We start from the raw sequence: 24,531 nt of genomic DNA, 5'->3' as shown, positions 1-24,531 counted from the left end.
GTGGAAGCCCGGGTGTAGCAGAAATGATGCAGAGGGAAGGTAAAAAGGATGCAGAGTTGTAATCAGAGAGTGGGATTTTGGAACTTATTATTTCATGTGAAGCCATTTCCAGACCCTGGGTGTGATGGTTCTTAGGAGTTTGCTCAAGTTATCATGACTGGAGATACAATGGGATTAGGAGAAGAATTACCAGTTTCAATTGTTGGAAGAGTTGATCATGTAGGCTGAAGGTACCAGAGATGATGACAGGAATTGGAGTGAAAAACTGAGACGATGGGGGAGTAAAAGTGGAGATATGAGGAAGATATGGGAGTTGGATTGGAGAGCTGCACTGAGCTGGATCAGATAGCTCTGGGGTCCCTCACGTTCAAGAAAATTATTCAGTGAGAATGGTGTCTGTGGAAATATACAGGTGATGCTGCCTTACCAGCCACTGTCTTTCTTAAACAGTGGCTGCACTGGGTATAAACAATGTATTGGAGTGTATAAAGAAATAACATTTTTAAGGCAGATACTTTTACTGTTTTGCAAAATATAATTTGCTTAAAATTCGATAGAATTTCTGATAAAACTGATAACACATTTGTGCTACTTGGTCAGGGACAGTGGCAAGGATGTCACTTTTAAAATGTTACTTTTTCTAACCCACTAGTTCTAGGCCACACTGCAGAGGGAATTTTTTTCTCTCTCTCTTTTGTATGTTCATAAACGATTAAGGCAATATCCCCAATTTTTTCACACTTAAATTCTTAAACATTTTCAAGTTCTTGGTACTGTGACGTATTTTCCAGAATTTATTTTAGTATTTGTTCTGTTTCACTCCCTTTACTATTTCCTCTAGATGTCATTTCCCTTTCTACTTTTATTAAGGGTGTCATATTAAGCTCTATGGAGTGTTAGTTCTCAATTTTCCCTTTAATTTTTTATACAAAATCATATATAAAATATCATCTTATCCTTTAGTGTTCATCCTTTGTAGCAGTTTTAGCCATTATTTTTCACCAATGTTTTGAAAGTAGGCACTTAGCTCATGTTTCTTAAAGATGCACTTTTCAGGATGTGGGTGACATCATTGAACAGGTGCATTTGTAATAATAAATTTTCCCAAAACTTCTATCTAAATCTCTTGCTTGGTGCTGCTCAACTGGGAATCAAAATCCAGCAGTATAATAACAGGTTATTCTTGTTCTCCATTTTCTCTTCCATTGTAAATGTAGCCATAGTTTTAACAAGGGCTAGTGGCTTAGCCCAAAGGATTGATTTGGGACCCTTTGATAGATCAATGCTTGGGTATCAAGGACATCTATCCCTCAAATCTCATTGGCAAATTGTTTCTTACACAAGGCTAATGTAAAAGATGGAGAAGAAAAGCATCTCTGAGTGTGTGTGTGTGTGTGCATGAGTTTACAAGAAATGATCTTTTATACACACACACTTAATATCTCCATGCAAATTCCATTTTATACTTTACCAGAAGGTAAACTCTGAAAGCTGATCATTTAGTCATTCATATTTCTATGTAGTTTAGTTTAATCTTTTGCCAGTGCTATCTGAAAATGGTGAGAATTTTGATAAGCCATCAGAGAGAAGAAAGTAGTCTTTTCTAAAGTCCAGGCCAAGTCTGGCGTATGGTTTGGAAAACTTGGGCATCAACAAAGTGCCAGGTGCTTGAAGGGCAAAGAATGGTTTAGCCTCCGTATCTGTGGGAGGCAGTTTGATGGAGTGAAGAGATACTAGGTTTGGGGTCCCACACTCATGAGTCTCAACTTGTCTTTGCCTTACTCTTTGATTTCTGGCAAGCTGTGTAACATGCCTAAATCAGAAGTAAGATCTGTAATTTGAGTAGACTAACATCTGTCTCAACTGTTTTGCAAAGGATTATATAAGATATTTTATTAAAAATCCTTGCAGCACACCTGGCACAGAGTAGGCCTTCAATAAAGAGGAGTTTCCACATCTGAAATACCCTGAGAGTAAACAATTGCATCATTTTTCAATGTTCTATCAAGATGCTAAAATATTGCAGTATCTATCACTGTAATTTCTAAAATTTGGATTAGATTTCCAATATAAAAAGTCTTGAAACAATGTAAGTTGTTGGTGTTTACAATTCAGATTTCTTAAAAGCACATAAGAAGTTTAAGAAATACCTACATAAAAAACAGTGAACTATTAGTGAAAAAGAAAAATTGTGGGAATGGCCCTCTTTCTAATATTCTAGGTGTAAAAGCCATCACAACTGAATTAGTAATTTTTTTTTTTCTTATGAAAGATTTGCTGCTTTATTCTTACCTCTGGGATAATATTCTATTGCCTCCACCAAATGATTGAACATAGGTTTTTATTTTTGAGTCTTAGATTTTTTTTTAATTGTAAAATAGTATCACTTTATTTTTAATGACCTAATAACTATTATTCATCTTACTAAAAGGTCTTACTGTTTTCTTTGGGATTATCCTCTGCTAGATTAAAATCTTAATGTGACATAAAATATTTCCTTCTCTTGTTTCAACAACCTGCTATGATAATCATTGCATACTCTTGGTCAATTTATTTAATGTTATTGAGATGATTTATTATACATGTTATAATTTCTCTTATGTCTACTCTTTCTATCAAATAATACTTCAATATTAATAATTGTTAGGAATTTACATAATAACATTATTTGAGAAGTAGAGAAAAAAATACATGAACTTGCCAGCAAAGTATATCTTAACTGAAACTATTTGGTTTCATATTATTTTTGTTCAAAGATGAAAATTAATTACAGTGGTCTATAGGAAAATTTACTATATTCTTTATATAACTAAACTGACTATTAGAAACCAGACCTATTTGTTTTCTATGTTTTGCACTGACAATTACAAAATGATATGAATTGCGGATTTATTTAAAGTGCATAGTGTATATTCCTCTATTGTCAAAATTATCTGTGTTATAAATGGGGGTGTGTCCACAAATACAAATTTTTAAAACAAAAAATGGCTGATTTTCCCAGGTAAAAACAACAATAAGAGACAATTGGCTGAAATTTCTTTTAAACATATGAAGGAGTCACACTATAGCTTTGCTTAAAGACTGTTAGTTTCTGTTTATGGTGTTTTAGAAAGTCTAAGCTTCTGTGACAGAAAACAGTCTTTTACAGAAGTATCTAATCCTATCCAAGAGGTGGTTGCTAGGAGAACATTTGATGCAAATTAATCAGTAAACATCTAGCAGCCAGCTACCTGAGGAGAAGGGAAGGGGGAGAGACTTAGAAGCTGGCCAGCAGGGAAACTGCTGATGGGAAAATGACTGTCGAGGGTTTTTATACACACCAGCGGCATCACACTGTGAAAAGATTTTTTTTTCCCTCTCTCATTCTTGTAGGTAAAGAGGAGAAAAGAAATCAGGAAAAATTGGGAAGATAAATGGGGTCTTTCCAGTGAAGGTGAGCTTGATTTTTTTTCTGGTGAACTTTGGCAAGGCAGCGAGGATTGGATTAATTAATGATTAACAACCAATGAAGATTAGTGAGCATGGACTAAGATACCTAGTCCTACCTAGATATTTGTATTTAAATTTTCCTGTGCATCCGTCATGTGTCCTATTCGAAAATAATGTCTCTGTAAACTGCAACAACCACAGAACAGTTTGAGTGTGCAAAAGGGTCTTCCTTACCTAAAACTTCATCTGGGACAAGATCCTAGGATATTTTAGAGAGAATTAAGGCTAAATAGCTGGCCATTTTAAAATGAAAAGTATGCTTTAAAATATCAACAAAATGAAAAATAAATTTGCTTTCTTAAATTTTAATGGAGTTTAGGTGCGTCCCACCTAAATCCCACAGAGAGACTTAGGTCATTGATCAATACATGTATCAGATGCAGGAAAAACGGATGTGGGCATGAGGAGGACCGTGTCCCAGGCTTCGGCTGAGCCCCTGGGACATGCCCCGCCAAGTGGGGGTCCTTGGCTTTGCGCAGGAAAGAATTCAGGAGCAAGCCACAGTTGAGTAAAGGTAGATTTATTCAGAGATACACTGAAAGGCAAGAGAGAGGCCACGAGGTGTGGGGGTTGGGTGCTCAGATTAAAAGTAAGTACACACTCCATAAACAGAGTGCGGGCCATCTCCGAAGTGGGAGAGAGAGAGGGCAACGGCAGCAGCAGAGAGGCATAGTGTTGCCAGTTTTTACAGGATTGGTGGCTTCATATGCTAATAAGTGGAAGGACCAGTCTAACTAGCCTGGAGAAGGAGTTGGATTTCCCAGGAAGTTGGCTATTTCCCACTCTTTGACCTTTTGTGGCTAGCCTTGGGATTGTCATGGTGCCTGTGGGCATGTTATTTATCATGTTAATATATTACAATGGGCGTATAATGAAGCTCAAGTTCTGCTAGAAGTGAAATCTCCCACTATCTTGAGCCTCAAGGCCTACTGCTGGTTGAATCTTTCACCATTTTGATGTTAATTACTGTAGCATTTCTTGAATGGCTGTGCCCTGCCCCTTTCCTGTCTCATATCTATAGAAGCAAAGTATCAGTCTTAGTAGAGCTGAAAAAGTTTAGACACAAGGAAATAGTTACCTTGGTTTACTGGACCTAAATTAATTCCTCACCTTAAATCTTACCGTGTTTTATTTTGAAACTATTGAAGAAAACCAAAAATTGAAATTCAACTTATAGTATCTTCACTTTGTAATGAATATGAGAACATAGATGCTTTATGTTTAGGAATGATTATCTATGAGGCTATATAAACACATACTATCCTAACAAAAGCTACAACCTAAGTAAAATAATAAAAATACGTTTATTAGTTTTACATAAACCCATTCAATTTTTTTTTTAATAGGAACAAGTTTGGTGTGGTGAGGGAGTTTATTATTTTTGTTCTAAAAATAAATCTTTCTAACTTTTCTATAATAAGAAAGTTAACTTTATTTATATTATTTTTCTTTTAAATGGTTTCCACATACACACATTGTAGTCGTGCCATGTATTTCAATCATAATTCAAAAGGTAAAAACCATGAATTCTGCTCAGAATTTCACCATATATGCTGCTTCATCTAAGATGTTGACTAAGATTATTTATTTTCTCTTCTTTATAAAATTATGATATGTCCAATAAGTTTAACTTTCTGCTCCACTTTTAAATTAGCTGGCAATAACTTGTATAGAATATTATCTTGTTTCCTTTCAGTCTTTCTTATATAGGGTTCATAATAAATAAATCTACCAATATAGAGAGCATAAAAAAATAAAATCAAATGATTGTTAGGGGCTATGGACCTTAAAATGAGAGATTAGGCCCTGACCTCAAAGAGGTTATCATCTCCTTTCAGAGTTAAATTAAAACAAATACAAGAAATAATAAGTGAAGGTGATACATTTTCAGTACGGATCATGTTCTAGAGAAGTTTGGAAACAAGAGTGTTCGGCAACTTCTATAGGAACTGGGGTAGGCTCCACAGAAGGGCTGAACCTGAGTGCAAGCTGAAAAATGAGGAGGAGTTGGAAGCAGCCCGAGAGCCTTAGAGTTACAATAGGTTGTACAATTAAGTGTTGAATAAGTAGCTAATATCAACTTACTTGCCTTTGCAAATGATATTGAAAATGATATATTTGGCAAGTGATTTTTGCAAATGTATTCATTTTTTTGGTAAAATCATGTAACGTATTCTCTCATGGAACTCTACACAAGAAAAATTAACCAGATATTTTGTTTGTGATTAATAAAAAATATAACTCATACATGTCAAAAATACATCACTTTTTTACGTAGTAAGGTCCAGGGTTATGAAGCGCTATCTACACCAACACAAACAGTTTGGAATGAAACATAATTTAATTAAGGAATTTTTTTATAACCCTTTATTGAATAGCTATTTACCTGAATTGATTTGTTTTTAAAATAAACAATGTTGTTACTATTGTTTCAAAACACCTGCATGAAAAGATATAGAAAATTGAAAAAGTATAACACCCAACAAAAATATCGAATGAAAATACTGAACTAAAATTCCTCAATACCAACACATTAATGTCTTGAAGATGTAATGAATCTACATACACAATGTAAGTGGAACATTGATTTTACTTACTCTTTTTCTAAGGAAAATATAGATCAAATGAGTGCTCTAAATTCTCTTATATTTGATCATGTGAAAGAGGCCCATAGTGGATGGTTATAATTTGGCTGTAATAATATTTGCTTATATGAAAGTTGTCCATCTGAATGCTTATAATGACCGCGTAAAGCACATCTTCATTTTAGTGCAAACTTCACTCCTGCATGCTGGTTTGCCTCATATGCACTATCTCATCCTTTCCAAACCTGAACTCCCCTATATTTACTCTTCCTCAGGTACATTTCACAGTAGTCAGTGACATCGCATTTTGCCCAGGTGTGCAAGACAGGCTGTTGGGCATCACACTTGACCATCATCTCTGGAGCCATTTGAACTCCAATTTCTATTACATAGACTCTTTGCACTAGTCCCATAATTGTTCCTGATTTCAAGTCTGTGATGATTAATTTTATGTGTCAATTTGACTAGGCCAAGAGGCGCCCCAACAGTTGGTTAAACATTATTCTGGGTGTGTCTGTGAGGGTGTTTCTGGATGAAATTAACATTGAATCAGTACACTGAATAAAACAGATTTCCCTCCCTGATGGGAGTGGGTCCCATTCAATGTGTTGGAAGCCTGAATAGAACAAAAAGGCTGATCCCCTCAAGAGTAAGAAGGAATTCCTCCAGTCCATCTGCCTTCAAACTGACATTGGTTTTTCCCCTACTTTGGACTAAAACTGAAACATAGTCTCTTCCTGGGACTCAAGTCTACTGGCCTTTGGACTGGAACCACACCATAGGCGCTCCTGAGTCTCCAGCTTGCCAATTGCAAATTATAGCCTATCGGATCTATTTCCCTGGAGAACTCTGACTAATACAAAGTCCTTGGCACTTCTCTTCTTGAACTTTGTAGTACTCACCCTGCTCAGGTGTCTAATATGTATCTACCATAATTGTATTTCTCAAATGTAAATCTCTCAGGCCTTTTCCTTGCTTAAAATTCTTCTTGGCTCCTCATCCACCTCAAGATAAAACACAACTGCTAACATACCACATAAAGCACCTCAGTGATTCAGGCCAGCTTTGTTTACTCTAGGTTTTTCCTTCCTTCCAGCAAAACTGGAAGAGTCCCAGTTTCTTAAACCCAACGGCTGCACCTTTCCATGTTCCGTTCAGTCTACCTGTACTGTCACTTCTTTCCCTTGCCCATTGTCCACTGTCTAGTCCCTGTCCTTCCTTAGCACTTGGCTCATGTTGTATTTCCTTCTAGAAGCTTCCTCTTAATTCCTTCTCCTCCCGACTCTTTGATTTCCTCTTTTATAGCAGGAGGTTGTAATAGTTGATTGTTTACACGTTATACGTCAGATGAAATGTTAAAATTCTTGAGGAGAAGAGTGTTATCCAGTCATTTCGCTTAGTGCCCAGCACAGAGCAGAGCTACAGCAGATATTCAGTAAAATTTTGCTCAGTAAGAGAATGAATGAACCTCATGCATATCAACTAATTTCAGCTGTAACACACACTTTTATATTTAACATAGGAAAGTCATTTCAGAAATTCATCTAGTTCTGAACTTAGTTCTCTCTCCATTTTCTGTGTTCTTTGTTTACCATGCCACACCTGCCCCACTCTGTGCGTCCAGAAGCTGATATTTATTAACATCACTGATGGGCTCCCCTGCCCTCTGATCTAAGACTGGGTTCAACCAGTTGTAGATCCAGGACAACAGTTAGAAGGCGGAAGTGGAGGGAAGTTGGGGTTTTAGTCCCATGGTGCCCCCTACTCCCACCCAAAACATGCCAATAGAAGCATTCCTCTCTCCTAAACCTCTGTGGCCCTCTCCCTAAGGTCCAGTACCTGCTTCCTCCCCTTGCCCTTCAGACCCCCCAGTGGCAACAACTCCCTGCTACTAACCTGAGAGTATTTTACTTTCTATTTCTAGTTTTATTTAAGCTTGTCTATCACTTGTTTAAACTTTTCTCAATTACTCTGTTGGACAGGGCCATCAGCTTCCTGCCAGGAGTATGACTAATGCAATATAGAGAATTTTTTTCCCTCTAATCTATTTTAAGAATCTAATATGATAGCACAATAACTCCACCAACTAGGTTATATGTTGGGTTCATCAAACACATTAAATGTTCCAGTAACTATATGGTAGGCTAAACCATACCATGATGGGAATCTAGTGTTATTTTTTTAAAGGCGACTAAAAGAGTCTTATAGCTTCAAAATGCTTTTCAGTTTAAAAGATGGTTTCAAATGCATTATCTCATTAGGTCATCTCATGTGTAAATATCTTACTGGCAGACAATAGGAATACTGCAAATACACAGTTTTGAAAGACTTATTTCAGTTTTATTAAACTTTAACAATAATTTAAATTAAAACTATATTGTTAAAAAATAATTAATCATTTTCATCAGTGCACTTAGGAATAGGACATTACCCTAACTCAGTAGTCAATAAAAATTACAATTATGACTCATGTCTCATATGTGTCTAAATGATTCCCTGGTAGTATCAGGGAGCTGGGGGCCAAATTAACTCAAGACTGCCAGGGCCTCTTGCAGCACCACTGGATGTGCTCCACTTACTCTCTTTTGCCCACACTATAAGGGATACTCTATATGAAATTTAAGTGCAGTGGAAGCTGTGAAAGGAAGAGGGGCATCGATCATATTTTCGATTTCCAAAACAATGCCCAGACCTTCAGTTTACTTTGACATCTTATTCAAGATACGTTGGTTATCAACTGGAAAAGGAGAGATTTTCAGTACATTGCCATACCTTGAAAAATTTTAATAGAATATTTTGCCAAAACTTTAGTGATTGGTAATTGTAGAAAAGACAGAGGGTAAGAATAGGTACAGTGCTAACCAACAACTGGCTTCTCAGGGAAGCCAGGACCTTTAGAAGATATGAAACTCAGAATTTCAAGGATCTTAATTTAAATTGGCAGAGTGCGTCTTCAAGCAATGGAAGCTGTGTGTTTCCAGGAAATTCTCAGCAGGTTGAAGCAGAACTCCAATAGGTGGTGTTTCCTGGGTGAGCGGGCAGGATCAGAGAAGCTGGCAAAAGGGAGTCCTCCAACAAAGGGAATTGAGTCAGGAAAGGTGAAAAACAGGTGGCTGCCCTCAGGTTGATGTGGGTAAGGATGGATGGATGGATAGTAAGTGAGAATTTGTCTATGTCTTTATGGAGTAGTAAGAGGTGTTTTTTCAAGAGACACCAGTCAGTCAAATTGATCACCATCTCCTTCCTTCTAGATGGCCAGGGCTTTTATAAATGAGTCCTAGTTAACCATGGTTGAAGATCTTTAGTAACTGAGTCTGAATGTTTATCTGAAGAAAACAAACACTGATGCTTATATAGGGCACTTCTACCTCAAAAGGAAATGTTCAATAATAGCATTCATGCATCATCAGTAGATGGCAAGGGAAATGTCCATTTCCACATTAAATCATGCACAGTCCTAGATACTATCATCCACTCCTCATTGCACGAGATTTCCACTGTTAAAAGTCCCTTCCATGGGGTCTATTCATCTCCATCCATTGGTGGCTTGTATTTTGTAATCCTCATTGCAAGTTGCTCTTAACAAACGTATCCACTGCCTTCTACTGAGTGGCCCATCTATCACCCAGTCCAGTATCATGTTATAGTCTATAACTCTCTTCATAAATGGCCTTTTGACAGAAAAGAGTCTCAAGATTTCCCTCCCAATGTGGTTAGGGAATAGTGGGTAAAGATATTGCTATAGCAACATAAAATCAGTCCCAGATTCTCTTATAGGATCCTGCCCACAGTAGGTCATCAGTTGGCTGAGTGGAGGAGTCGTGCTAGACACACTCTTTGATTCTTTTCTAGTAGTGAAACTCACTCTTTAAGATTGTTTAAAGACTTCTTTGATTGGATTAGAAGCATACATGCCTCACTACTCAGGTCAAGTTCCTTCTAGCCAAAGTGTCTTACCAACCCTCCTTAAGAGTGGGTGCATTTCTCTATCTAAATGTTTGCTTTCTGTTTAAGAAGCAATGGAACATTGTACTAAATGAGAAACAAAACTCTTCTGGCTGTGAGATATGACTCTGTTTCCCAGAGTTTACAAAGGAAACTTGTTTCTTTTAGTATTTGAACACATTCATTTACTTTTTAAAATTGTCACTTGTAAAGAAGTTTTATGATAACACCGGTTTCAACATCATGTAACCAACAGTTCACAGTTCATAAATAATCCAGAAAAGGAGTGGCAAACATTGTGTGTATAAAGGGCCAGAGAGTAAATTTTGGAGACACTGCAGGACGTACAGTTTTTGTGGCAACTACTGAGTTCTGCCTTTGTAGCCTCAAAGCAACCATAGTCAATTTGAAAAAAAGAATGGTGTGGCTGTGTTCTAAGCTTTTATTTACAAAAACAGACCTTGGGCCAGATTTGACCCATGAACCATTCTTTGCTGGTCCCTGCTCTAGAAGATAATACAGAATTATGGCCTTGAAGATGGAATTCACTATCCTTTAACCTACCAAATTCCAGCCAGAAATAATGCTCCCTTCCAAGGATTCACTGCTCAAATGAGTGTATAAATGAAATTAAATGATAGTGATATTATTTTCTTGCAACTGGCAACTTTCATTCGTGGGAGGAAAAAAATTAGTAATTCATTTCTTATTGTTTTGATGTGTTACCTTCTATTTAATTTTATATAATAAAAATGTGCTCAGTATAAAATGGTGTGGCTAATTAGGAAGATCAGTCAGAACAATACTGAGATACACGAAACTAGCCAGATATTTTTTATTTAGTAGTTACAGTCATTAAGTAGATCAGTGGTGTAGGACAGATGCAGCATTTGGCAGATCCCACTCTGTAGAAGAAAGGAGGGTTTTTTAACTGTACATTACACAGTGTCACATTATATAAAGTTATTGCTACATCAGGTGACACAGAAGAAACTGATATTACATGACCTGATGCAAATTCAAATGGAGAATTTGAAGCATACAAATGGATTAAACACCCTTGAAAATCAGGTAGAGTACAATTCCAAAGGATTTCAGGTCATTCAGAAATGCTATTACCTCCCAGCTAAGAAATGTAGACTGTTTTGTTAGTGATCACACTGAAGCATGAAATTGGGGAGGAAGACTATTAATGGGTCAGCTAAGGTAAGAAATCAGAAATATTATTTTAAGGTGGAATGTTGTGACAAATATGTGGCAAAATGTAAAATTACCTCTCAGAAAAATCTGTGTTTATGTTTAGTCCCTATTTACGGTATGGAAAACATATTATGACTGGAAAATCTCACTTGACAAGTTCTTAGCCTAAAAATCTCAGAAATCTTTTCAGGGTAGGTCTGCCATTGTCCATCCATGCTACCAAATTCTTCTCAGAAAGCAATTTGTATGTCATGTAAAATGTATACTTTTTTCTCAAATAGCATTTTACAGTGTTTTAAAAGCAGGTTTTCATTTTTCTAAATATTATTACACTGCTTATGAACATATAGTGGAGGGAGCCAACAAATACGTTAAGGGTGGAGTACTTTGCAAACGCTACTTACTTAGTAAATGTTTACTATCCGGCAAACTCTTTACTGATTAAAAAAAGATAATCTTGATTGTAATAGATGGTTGTCCATTGGAAGAATTAAGCCCATTCTTTTTTTTTTTTTTTAATATTTTGAATACACAATGTCAGAGTATTTAATTGAAACCACTCTCTTTAATTTCCCTTAAGAAAAGTATTGCTTGATTCTTCTCATCCCCAGGTTTTTTTTTTTTTTAAGTGAATAGATCATTATTTGATATTTAAAATGGAATATCAGGCAAATGGGGCTAATAATAACTGCAGATTTATTACTTGGTATATCGTATATAACCATATGTCCTATGTGTTAGAATTGTTTTTGATAAAAGATATTTACTGTGGGGAATAGGAAGCATCTAAATTTTTAAATATCATGCATAGCCAAGAGATGGTAAAAAACTTAGTAGAAAATTATAAGATCTTTGCTATGAAAATTTAAATACTCTGATGATATTGTAAGAAATGCATTTAACAAGTTAATTTTGGCTGGATTCTTCATTTACCACATTTATAGCATTTACTAGTAATTAACGATCCTTTGCACTTTAAGGGTGTGGTCTATGCTTTGTTCACCTTTTTATTCCTATTGCCTACTCACCTAAAAACCATAGTCCCTTGGCCAGTCTCTTTTCAGGTATCACAAGTATGCAATAAATGTATTTTAGAATGAATTAATGTAGTTAACAAGCCAAATCTGCATATAACACTCTCCACAGGAAGGATGCCATACATATTTTTTATACTGACTGTTTTTAGATCTTCAGTGATCAAATTCACTCACCTGCTAAGTAATACCACTCCAAAATAATGTTATCAGAGAGCCAGTTTAATGTAGTCTAAACTCATGCATGAAAATTATTATGGAATATCTCCATTTTTAATTCTTAATATACTTAAAATAACTGATTATTTGATTAGTGCACTTGTGTATTTCTCAGCTTGCTTAGTATCTTATTTTTACAATGTTTCTGTACTCTAAATCTTAAATACATTTGTTTAAAAAAACATAATGTACTTACCAAATGCTACAAATCTGAAATGCATTTTATTTGAAATGAGTATCTATTATTCAAAATAATAGTTGAAATATATAGGGCCCTTATATTTCAAAATATTAACCTTTCACTGAATTGATTAAAAGCATATAATATGACTTTGAAGTATTTTGAAAACCTGACTACTGAAAATCAATTAAATTATTTCTTGTTGTTTGGTAATGTAAAAGAGTTGCTCCATTTTTCAAAGACTATGATTATCCTGTGCACCCTGCCAATGAATAGATTTAGTAGAAACCATAAGCTGTGGAGAAGAATCATTAATAAGAAAGAATCAAAAACAAAGGGAAGTAAGTGGGTTAATTATTGTAAATACGATTTAAACATCTGTTTAGGCTATCAGTGGAATACAAAAGGGAATTTGAGAGAGATTGAAATCTAAAGCCAAATTAACAAAACTCAAATAAGGATAGGATTATTTTTAGAGCATGATGAGCACTTATTAAATATTATTTTTATTTGCATGCAGACTTGGAAATGGGCAATGAGCAGTACTTAGGCTTTAACAAACAAAAAAGGTAATATAAATACCTCACCCTGAAAATTCTTTCTGTGACAGCTGCAGTACAGAATCTATAACAGAATCAAGCCGTACAGATACGACCACAAGACCAAGGTACATGGTGTAACAACACTTAAAAGAGTATTTAGGGCACAAAATTATGTATTTCCAGTATGAAAATTGTACATTTTCAAGTGACATGTTGTATAATACTTTTTAAAACCTTTTTTCCCAAACTTTTAAATACTATTGATAGTTGTAGTATTTATGACCAGATACTGTAGCCTTTAAAATTTCTACTTTTGATTTGTGTTTAATATTTTCTTTGCAGTCAATTATTGGTTCTTTTAAGTATTCCATGGATGTATGAATATTTCATGTACATTCCTTTAATCTATTTAATCATTTAACTTGTTATATAATACAGTTATTCTAGTTCCTTACTTAATTTTAAGAAGTTCTGTCTGATTTTAAAAGATAGCCTTCTAATAGGCATATTTGATTATGTTCTGCTTCCTTTTGAGTTCTTTAGTGGCCTTTCATGCCAATAAAATAAAATCTAAATTTCTCTGTAGGACAGAAAAAGTCCTTCATCCCCCTTATTTCTTTCAAACCTCCACTATGCCTCCACATCTAGCACATTATCAGCTGATCCATACTAGAAAATCTTGCAATTTCCAAACTTGGCATGCTCCCTCACACTTTTGTAACTTACCATGCTTTCCTTTGACCTTTAAGTTCATCTGGTTCAATTAGAGTCATCATTTAAAACTCATTTTAGTAATAATCTCTGGTTCTCCTTCCGTGTGTTAACTTTAAAGCTGTGCTGTTCAATACAGTAGCCACTAGATACACGTGGCAATTTAAATTCAATTAATTAATTTAATTAATTACATTTCAATAAAATTTGAAATTTTATTTCCTCAGTACTGTCAGTCACATTTCAAGTGCTCAGTTTCTACATACAACAAGTTACTATCATATTGGACAGCATGGGTATAAAATATTTCCATCATCACTAAAATTTCTATGGGAGAGCACTGCCTTAAAGTCATAATCATCAAATTGTATTCACAGAGCTAACCACAGTCAATAAGTTTGAGTTAGTTAAACATCCTCTGGAAACTTTTTTGTAATGCGGTTAGTTACCAGTTAATGTGCTGATCTTCTCTTACAGATCGTGAGTTCCTGGAGAGAAGAAAGTACATCTTACCCTTATACCTAACATGGTGTTGGCATAGACTAGGTGTACAGAACTGTCAGAAAAAGAATTGAATAATTGAATATCATCCTAAGGGACTTGTAGGTTCCCAGGCAGAGATGCCATTTATATAACTAACCTCTCCAGGAAAATGACTAATCTATCAGAATTAGAAAAATCATTTCCGATGTTGTTGTAGTCAAATAATACATTAAAAATCTGGACACAAATAGTTTTTAGTGAGTTTTAGGTGTAGCAGTTTCAGCTTCACTAGCATTTATGTTCATGATCTTCCTAAATAACACTGTCATTTCCAATACTTTTTACCTTTGGTTAAAGAAGAATATGATGTGCCTGTAGTGAATTTTCAAATTTTCAACTTTTCAAATTTTTCTAAACAATGCTTACCTTAACTGGGCACAGAAAAGCTAAGCAAAGTCCACCCTCTATCTTAAGTAATTTTCAGCCACAGACTTGTGCACAGGGTTTATATTCCCAGCTGGGTAAACTAGTTTCATCTTTATCAAGTGGTCTTGCTGCTGAAATGGTGGGTTTTATTCAAGTTTAAATCCTTTTATTTTTTTACATACCTAAGAGAGTTTTGCTTCAACCATTTTCAGGTTCCTGTGATTATCATCTCACTCTTTTCTTTGAAAGCTATGAAGCATTATTTACATTTTATTTCACAGAAATTTTTTTTTATAAATATGTAGTTCTGCTTTTGGTTTGTTTCTTGTTTTCATTTTCTATGAACTAACTTTGAAAGCATAACATAGTGTAGTATTGTGATCATCATTTTGGAAAAATACATTCCCCAAATTTGGTTATCAAATAACTTCCATACTGTTAATTTTAACTTAAGAAAACAATCAAATCAAATCAAAACAAAACAAAACAAAAACGCAAAACCTTTAACAGTTACCCAGAGTTTATAGGTCTATAGCAACTATGAATAAACTGCTAGAGGCAAATTTTCTTTTCAGCAGAAATTCTGCCCTGCTGTATTTTTTCCTTAATACTTTTTCCTAAACAATGTCATAATTATAATCTTTTAATTAATTTGATACTCCATACAGAGGATTCCTAAATGAAAGCGAGTAGCTGTTTTTGCCATGGTGCCCAGAAGGATGCCTCTATTTTGCCAAAAAATGTTCTGTCACTAATGTGAAGCCTGTTGACAAACTGTTGTTTATATGTTGTCAATGTGATGCCAAGTCAATTGTTTCACTACGGGAATCCTGGCTTGGCCCCAGTAGCTGTCTAAATCTTTGCAGACACACAGATACTTTTAGGGAAATAAATTAAAGGTAAAAACCTTTTTACTTTTATTTGGCTTTTCACTGAAATTTCATGAAAATAGAAAAATAAATGGTGATCAAATAACTTTGCAAGAACTGTAATTCTAAAAACTTAGACATATGGTTGGCTTTTAATTCTTCTTGCTGTTAATTAAGAGGCTAATTGTACAAGATGCTTAGGTATATATATATATATATCAGCTTGCAAATTTTTATCTTTTTTTCTTGTCTTTAAAAAATAGCAAAGTAGGAACTTTATTGGTCTTATTAATCCTGTAAATCAGTGGTTGTTAATTGGAGGTAATTGTGCCTTCCAGGGGACATTTGGTGCCTGGAGATACTTTTATTTCTCACAATTGGGGAAATGGCTATGGTACATAGTAGACAGAGGCCAGATAGATGCTGCTAACCAGTCTACAACACGTAGGATAGCCTGCCACAACAAAGAAATATCTGGTCCAAATGTCAGTAGAGCCAATGTTGAGAAATTATGATCCATCTTAAAAAATGGTGTAGGTGTGTAGAGAATAGCATTAAAAAGTTATAAAAACTCATAAAGGTTAGAGAAAATTAAAAATTATTATTCCTAGAAATTTAGGGGGGCATTAAAGGAGTGGAAGTAACTTCCGTATTTGCAGAGAAAAAAACAAAAGAGGAAATAAAAGCATTATCAGTTCACGAATAGAAATAAAAAGTGGGGAGAGGTACAAGGGAAAAAAGCAAAGTAAAAGCAGTATAAGCAAAAACCAAAACTACGAATCTGGAAAGAATCTTTTTTACATCACTAATCAAAATATATGTAAAGGACTTGACTAAAATGACAAAATGATAGTTTGGATATATATGTGTTTTTAATATATAAGAAACACATAAAGAAAATGTCACACAAAGGTTAAAAATATAAAGATAGCAAACACTGGCCCAAACAATGCTATTGTAGCAAAATCTATATTGGATAGTGCAGGTTTTTAAAGCAAAACCATTATTCAATTAAGAGGAAACATTACAGGTCATTAAAAATAACAGTCCACCAAGAAGCTATAAAAAATATTACTCTGTATATAGCTAATCAAATAACTTTGAAATACGTAACACTATTACTGATAAAATTACAGAAGGATTTAAGAAAATCCACAAGCATAATAGATTGAACATCCCTCTGTCAAAAAAGGATAGATAAATCAGATCCCAAGTCAACAGGATATAGACATTTTAAACTGTAAGATGATTTTTATATCTGTGATTTATCTTAAATTGCTTCAACATAGACAGTTCAGTATAAGTGGGTGTGTTCATCATGATATATACCCCAGGGGTTCATATTAGTTGTTTCATCAGAAATGTACTCTCCATTGGTGGTTACGGAGCATTTAGTCTAAAACACACACAACACAAGTGACTACTAAAAGTGCTTCAGCTATTTTTGACTCCAACCAACACCAGAGATTTTGCTATTTATCATAATGGGTGTGAGAAATGAGTTTCCTTTGGTGAGTCTTGCTAGTTAGAATTATGGATATTAAAAATGGGTTCTCATTGATGAAATAAGTGGCATTTGACTTAGATGGATTGGCTAGAATTTTACATACACATGAGCAGAATATGAAAGTCCATCCCTTAGGGAAAGCACCCTAGATTGGATACCTCAACTATAAGGTATGGTTGGGTGAATTCTGCCTTGGAATATTGTCACATCTGCTTCAAGTGAAACCTTCACACAAGTTATTTTCTCCAAAGATTACAGAACTGGTACTTCAAGATACATACAGAATAGTTGGTATGTAGAAATGATCGCTACTAATCATCTGTATTAATAAAATAATTCAATTGGAGGCACCAAGATCTATAAAAATGAGCCTTAGAGTTAAGTATGACCAAATCATCTAAGGATAATTTACAAAAATACTTAAGTTGGGTTTACCTGGTCCCAACAAACAGTGAATATACATTCTTTTTTTAGGCACATGAAACACTTACAAAAGGCAGTGACCACCTATTAGATCAAAAAGTAATTCACAGATTTCAAGGAGTTAATTCTGGTAAGCCAAGTTTCCTTACTGAAATATAATTGCAAAATAAATCAACAAGAAAATAAACATTAGAAAGATCAGATAAAAACCTCTCCTAACATTAAAAAATAACTTATTGGTTAAGAAGAAAATAATAATGAGAATGACATAATATTTAACCTTGGATGATAAAATGTCTGTATATCAAAACTTAACAGCTTGTGATGTGGAGTAGATACAGATCAAATTTATTGTAGTGGTTCTTAGAGAGGGAGGGAGGGAAATAGAATTAAAGGAAAGAATATTGGGGGTTTGAACTTTGTCTGTAAGTTATTGTTAGTTTTTTAAATAGAAGAAGAAAGTAAAGGATGGTCCTATACTTTTTTAAATTGCCCTTTGTTTATTTTGAGTGTGATGGTCTGTAATTCTGTATTATCTTTTGTATTTCTCTTCATTTTAAAGTCTCCAAATAGTGAAATGTATTGAAGTATTATTTCAAGGTAGGGCGATTTTATATCAGCATTTTTCTATAGCAGAAAATATCTCAATCAAGCACTAACTCTGACTGAAAAAGTTTTGCAAATTAAGGTGATATTGGATTTTATGACACAAATGTGGTTCTTCCAAAATGTCAATCTTCTGTTCCAAACAAAGATTTATGAGGGATTTTTAGCACTATTTTTAAAAAAGGCAATTGAGGCTTCTGACCACTTTTATTGAGTAATTGTATTAAGAAATTCATTTCCATCAGACTAAATTTTCCTAAATTTCTCAGCTAGAAATATACTAAAAATTTAACTTTTAACTGTTTCTCAAGTAGAATATCAATGATCTATTTAGGAAATATCCAGAACAGAAGTGAATATATTATATTTATAATACATTCATCCTACTAAGAGGCTTATAGAAATGACTTAGGTTGCATGTTTGTTTATTTTTAATGAATTCATAGTTTTGTAAATAGATAAGAGAAATTAAATTTTTGTTAGTTTTTAAAATGAAAGTTTCTTATGAAATATTTTCAAATGTTTAAGTATTATCCATAAGTTCAGTATTTAGCATTTCCTTTCCAACATTCTTAGAATGTTTTGTGTTAATGAAAAATAATACTAGCTAGCATTTTTGAATGTTCACTACATACAAGGTAATATTCTAATCATACACCCACACACACATAACCACACATATATACATACACATACACATGTACATATGTGTGCACATATACATATATTCATTTAATTAAATAACTAATCAGTTGAATCACCATGACACTTCAGTGATTTTTATGTGTGTGTGTATTAAACAAACAACTTGAGCCAGTATATGTAACCTTATTTCCATATGCATTCTAGGACCCTTCACAGATATATCTTGCCCTGCAAAGGTATAGGCCACTACTGGGGAATCATTGTTCCGAAAGTTGAAATTGTCCTTAAAGCACAGATAGAGTATTAAAACTCCTGAAAAAAATAGAGCACTTTTTGCTTATTTCCAAACAAATAAAGACAAATCATTAAACAAGATATGTCTTATGTATCTTGGTCTCCTTTTAAAAATTAGGGGCTGGAATGCAACAGAAGAGTCATTAGTGTTTACCCAAATAATGAAAATTATACACATTATTATTTGCAGTTGAAAAATGAGAATTCAGTAACAAAATAATTGCCTCAAGAAAGTATAATAGCTATAAATAATCCTACCATACCTGTTTTGAAGTGAATATTTTTTAGTATTTTGTTTTTCCACTTACTTACTCATTGAGCAAAATTGTACTGAAAAGCTACTGTTTATGATCGTGAGTTATGGAATAGATCCACATTTTACTTGTTCTGTTTAAACTTCTTTAACATATGAGTTCAAATTTTATTAAATTATGTCTTCACATTTAATATTTTAAGTTAAATATTAAGACTACTCACAGAAATAGTCCAATGTGGAGCCAGCAGAAGGCAGCATTTTATTTACCCTATGCTATGGCACATCTGATGAGAAATTATGTAAACTAATGAGGTGATTAGTCCTCCTCTTGAACAAACCAGGCTTGGTTGGTTATTTCTCCTTGAAAATAGTTAATATAGATGGAAAGGGATAAACACAGAAGGTATTAGGTCTTCAAAGGAATCCACAGTAATTCATAATTTGTGGTGTCAGAGACATTTTATGGAGTGAAAGTTTACTTTAGAGGCAGTAATCCATTCACCTATGAGTCTATTATAATGCTATAAGAACTTCCTAATGATGTCTTCTAAATAAAATTAATTTTTCATAGTTACTTTATAAATATTCATTATTTTCTACTTTATTTTAAGGCCACCAGTTTTCACTATCAAATATAATTTTAATCTACTCCTTATTTTTCCTCAAAATATCCTCTGGAATTTGATTTTAAAGTAGTTTCCACTGCTGTATTTTTCACTTATTTATCCTTTTACATATTTATTATTTTCATTCACACAATTATAATTGCTATGGATTTATATAACTGGAAAATAGATTTTTCATATGAATTAAGACTATAGAAATTCAATATTAGTTCTTATTTGAAAGGGAAAATTGAAGGAAGCAAATGTAGAATAAGAGAGCATACGATTTCAACATTTTATTGAGAATATTTATTTTAAAATGCTTTCAAAAATAATGATGTGGCTGATTAGCTAAATTAGTAAAAATATATCTGTGATAGATAAAAATCAAGAGTGAAGTTGTATTGTAGCCTCTGCACGAGCTATATTTCTACCCTTAACTATGTGTCCTTTAAGTTGCTGCTGTACTCCCCAGGCTAGGGTGGGAGGTAAGTAAGTAGAGTAGCAAAGGAGAATAAATAAAATATGAGTATTCCCTATCTTTCCTCAATCTATATTTCCTTAATCTACCTTTCCCAAGTCCATCCTCTATTTATCATTTATCCTGAAAGAGAGTTTTTGCTAGCTCAGTTTCCAGATCTTCTATGATGCAAATCTGTAGAAATCTGAGGAAAAGGGTAAGAAATTGGTGGGAGGGGCTAAAACAATATGAAATAGGGATGGGAGTGATGACAGAAATTGTAGTTTGGGATGGAGCTGGAGGTAGGGCCCCTAAAGTACTTGTAAGTCCCCAAATCTGGAGAGAGATATGACCATCCAGGTACATGAAGATTAAATATCTCAAAACATATTTAATCTAAAGATACTTTCACCAAGACACATTATAACCAAACTCTCAAAATTTAAAGACAAAGACAATTCTGAAAATAGAAAAGAAGATTCATCACTTACGAAGGAACTTTGATAAAGCCATCAGGGGTTTCTTAGCAGAAACCTTGAAGGCCTGGAGAAAATGGGATCATATTTTCAAAGTGCTCAAAGAAAAAATTGCCAACCAAGAATACTTTACTTAGCAAAGCTGGCCTTCAGAAATTAAGGACAGAGACTTATCCAGGTAAACAAAAGCTGAAGGAATCTATCACCACAAATCCTACTTTACAAGAGATGCTAAAGGGAGTTCTTCAAACTTAAATGAAAGGACATTGATTAGTAACAGGGAAACATATTAAAGTACAAAATTCACTGGTAAAGGTAAATATATGTCAAATTCAAAACACTAACACTGCCATTGTGGTGTGTAAAACATTTTTGAACTCTAGTATATAGATGAAAAAATAAAAATGTTAAAAATAACTGTAGCTACAATGTTTTGTTATGGATACACAACGTAAAAAGGTGTGTTTTGTGACATCAACAACATAAAATGTGAGAGGAAGCAAGTGTATGGGTAGAACTTTTTCATGCAATAGAAGTTAAATTGTTATTAGCTTAAAGTAGACTGTTATAACTGTAAGATGTATTATGAAAGCCTCACAGTAATCAGAAAGCAAAAAATCATAATAGATACACAAAAGATAAAGAGAAAAGAATCAAAACGTACCACTACAAAATATTATCAGTTGACAAAGGAAGACAGCAAAAGAGGAAGCCTTTTAATTCGATGTCATCCTGCCTATTTGTTATAGCTTTGGTTGCCTGTGTTTTTTGTTGTCTTATCCAAAAAATCATTACCAAACCTAATGTCAAAGAGCTTTCCCCCCATGTTTTCTTCTAGTTTTATGTCTTTGGGTATTACACTTAAGCCTTTAATCAATTTTAAATTAACTTTTATGAGTCGTGTAAGATAGATGTCCCATTTCATTCTTTTTGTATATGTATATAAAGGTTTCCCAACACCATCTATCAAAGAAACTATACTTTCCCTTTGGCACCCTTGTCAAAGATTAGTTGATATTAGGCATGTGGGCTGATTTCTGGGCTTTCTATTCTGTTCCCCTGGTCTGTGTATCTGTTTCTATGCCAGTACCATACAATTTTAATTATTGTAGGTTTGTGAAATACAGTTTGAAATCAGAAAGTGTGATGCCTCCAGCTTTCTTCATTTTTAAGATTTCATTGGCTATTTGGGGTCTTTTGTGATTTCCTACAAATTTTAGGATTGTTTGTTCTAGTTCTATAAAAAAAATGCCATTGAAGGGGCAATAGGGATTGCATTGAATCTGTATATTATTTTAGGTATTATGGATGTTTTAACAATATTAATTCTTCCCATCCAAGAACATGAGATATCTTTCCATTTGTGTCTTCAGTTTCTCTCACAAGTGACTTATAGTTTTCAGTGTACAGGTTTTTCACCTCCTTAGTTAAACTTACTCTTTAGTATCTTATTATTTTTGATGCTATTGTAAATGAGATTGCTTTCTTAATTTCTTTTCTAGATAATTCATTCATGTATAGGAATGGAAATGATTTTTAATATTGATTTTGTATCCTGCAACTTTACTAAATGTGTTTATTAGTTCTAACAATTTTTGGGGTGAAGTCTTTACAGTATTCTATATATAAAATCACTTTTTGTGTTTATTTTTGTAACTCAATAACAAAAAAGCAAGTAATCCAATTTTAAAATGGGCAAAAAACCAGAATAAACATTTCTCCAAAGAATATACACAAACGGCTAACAGGTACATGAAAGATGGTCAACATCATCAATCACCAGAGAAATGCAAACTAAAACCATGGTAAGATATTACCTCATACCTGTTAGGATGGTGGTTATTAAAAAGACAAGAGATAACAAATATTGGCAAGGATTTGGAGGAAACAGAGCCTTTGTCTACTATTGGTGGGAATGTAAATTGGTGTACCCACTATGGAAAACAGAATGAAGATTCCTCAAGAAATTAAAAATAGAACTGCCATATGATCCAGCAATCCCACCCTTGGATATATATCCAAAAGAAAGAAAGTCAGTATGTTAAAAAATAAAAACAACTCTGTGCTCCCACGTTCATTGTAGGATTATTTACAATAGCCAAGATATGTAAACAACCTAACGTCCTTCAACAGATGAATGAATAAAAAATACGTGAGATATATGGATATATATATGGAAACATTATTCATTCTTAAAAACATTAGAAATCCTGCCACTTGCAACAACTTGGATGTATCTGGAGGGCATTATGCTTAAGTGAAATAAACCAGACAGAGAAAGACACATACTGTATGGCATCACTTACATGTGAAGTCTACGAAAGCAAATAAATAAAAAACAAACAAACAAACAAAAAAACAGTTTCATAGAGAGAATGAAATGGTGAGAATGGTGGTCAAGGGTACAAACTTTCAGTTATATGAAAAATAAATTCTGAGGATCTAATGTACATCATGGTTGCTATAGTTAATAATACGGCATTGTATACTTGAAAGCTGCTGAGAGGAGATCTTAAATGTTCTCACCACACACAAAAAAGCATTAACTATGTGAGTTGATAGATGTGTTAATTACTTTGACCTTGCTAAGTATTCCATAATGTGTGTGTATATATGTATATTTACATGTATTAAATCATCATGTTATATACTTTAAATATATACAGTTACATTTCTCAATTATCCCTCTTTGGGGGTAAAGGTAGAATGTAGCTGTTTGGAGGAGGATCCCCATGGGACTGAGACTGACTCTGAGTGGTTGGCCCTAGCCAGCTGATACAGGTGGCTCTGATGGGGCAAAATTAGGCTGTTTCTAGGAATGTGAGGAAAAGCAACACCTGGAAACAAGAACTAACTACTGTTTCTGGAACCAACTGGCACTGAGAGTAACAAGATGTAGACTGGAAGGAGCATTCATTTCTGCCTCTGTTATGGGTTGGATTGTATCCCCTGCAAAATTCACATGGTGAAGTATGCCCCAGAACCATAGAATAGGACCTTATTTGGAAATAGGGTCATTGCAGATGTAATTAGTTAAGATGAGGTCATACTAGAGCAGGGTTGGTCCCTAATCCAATATAATTGTGTGTCCTTATAAAAGGGGAAATTTGGACACAGAGAGAACATACTGAAAGTAGGAGAACACCCTCTGAAGATTAATGCAGAAATCAAAGTGAAGTGATTCTTCTACAAACCAAGAAATACCAAAGGTTGACAGCAAACCACCAGAAGCTAGGAGAGAGGCATGGAACAGATTCTCTCTCACAGCCCTCAGAAGGAACCAACACTGCTGACACTTTGTTCTTGAACTTCTAGCCTCCACAGTAAATTTTTGTTTATATCAAAAACAAACTAAAAATGAAAGTAATCATCATTAATAACAAGATAAATCAAAATTGTGTCCCACTTGATATAGGATGCAATTAGAAGAATACAATGTCATATGTGACATTTCTACTGGAAATGCATACCTTTAAATTATGCAGAAGCATTAGACAATCCCAAATCAGGAGATGTTCTTCATAATAACTGGCTTGTGACATTCAAAAGTGTCAAGATCACACACACACACACAC

The 24,531-nt window shown here is 34.0% G+C and overlaps 1 long non-coding RNA gene across 3 annotated transcripts in view; it reads left to right on the top strand.

Annotated features, from left to right (window-relative positions):
- LOC105092251 (uncharacterized) overlaps window positions 1-24,531 on the top strand; it is an 855,833-nt gene that overhangs the window by 550,366 nt on the left and 280,936 nt on the right. Inside the window, exon 7 of one of the 3 annotated variants that reach the window (XR_010381299.1) lies at window positions 3,373-3,433. The exons of the other annotated variants lie outside the window; for them this stretch is intronic. This is a non-coding gene — a long non-coding RNA (uncharacterized LOC105092251). The remainder of the gene's footprint in view (window positions 1-3,372; window positions 3,434-24,531) is intronic. 3 annotated transcript variants of the gene reach the window in all.

This window comes from Camelus dromedarius, chromosome 6, assembly GCF_036321535.1.
Source record: "Camelus dromedarius isolate mCamDro1 chromosome 6, mCamDro1.pat, whole genome shotgun sequence".
Taxonomy (NCBI): Eukaryota; Metazoa; Chordata; class Mammalia; order Artiodactyla; family Camelidae; genus Camelus; species Camelus dromedarius.
Note: the sequence above shows the minus strand (reverse complement) of the source record. Positions and strands in the feature narration are given on the sequence as shown.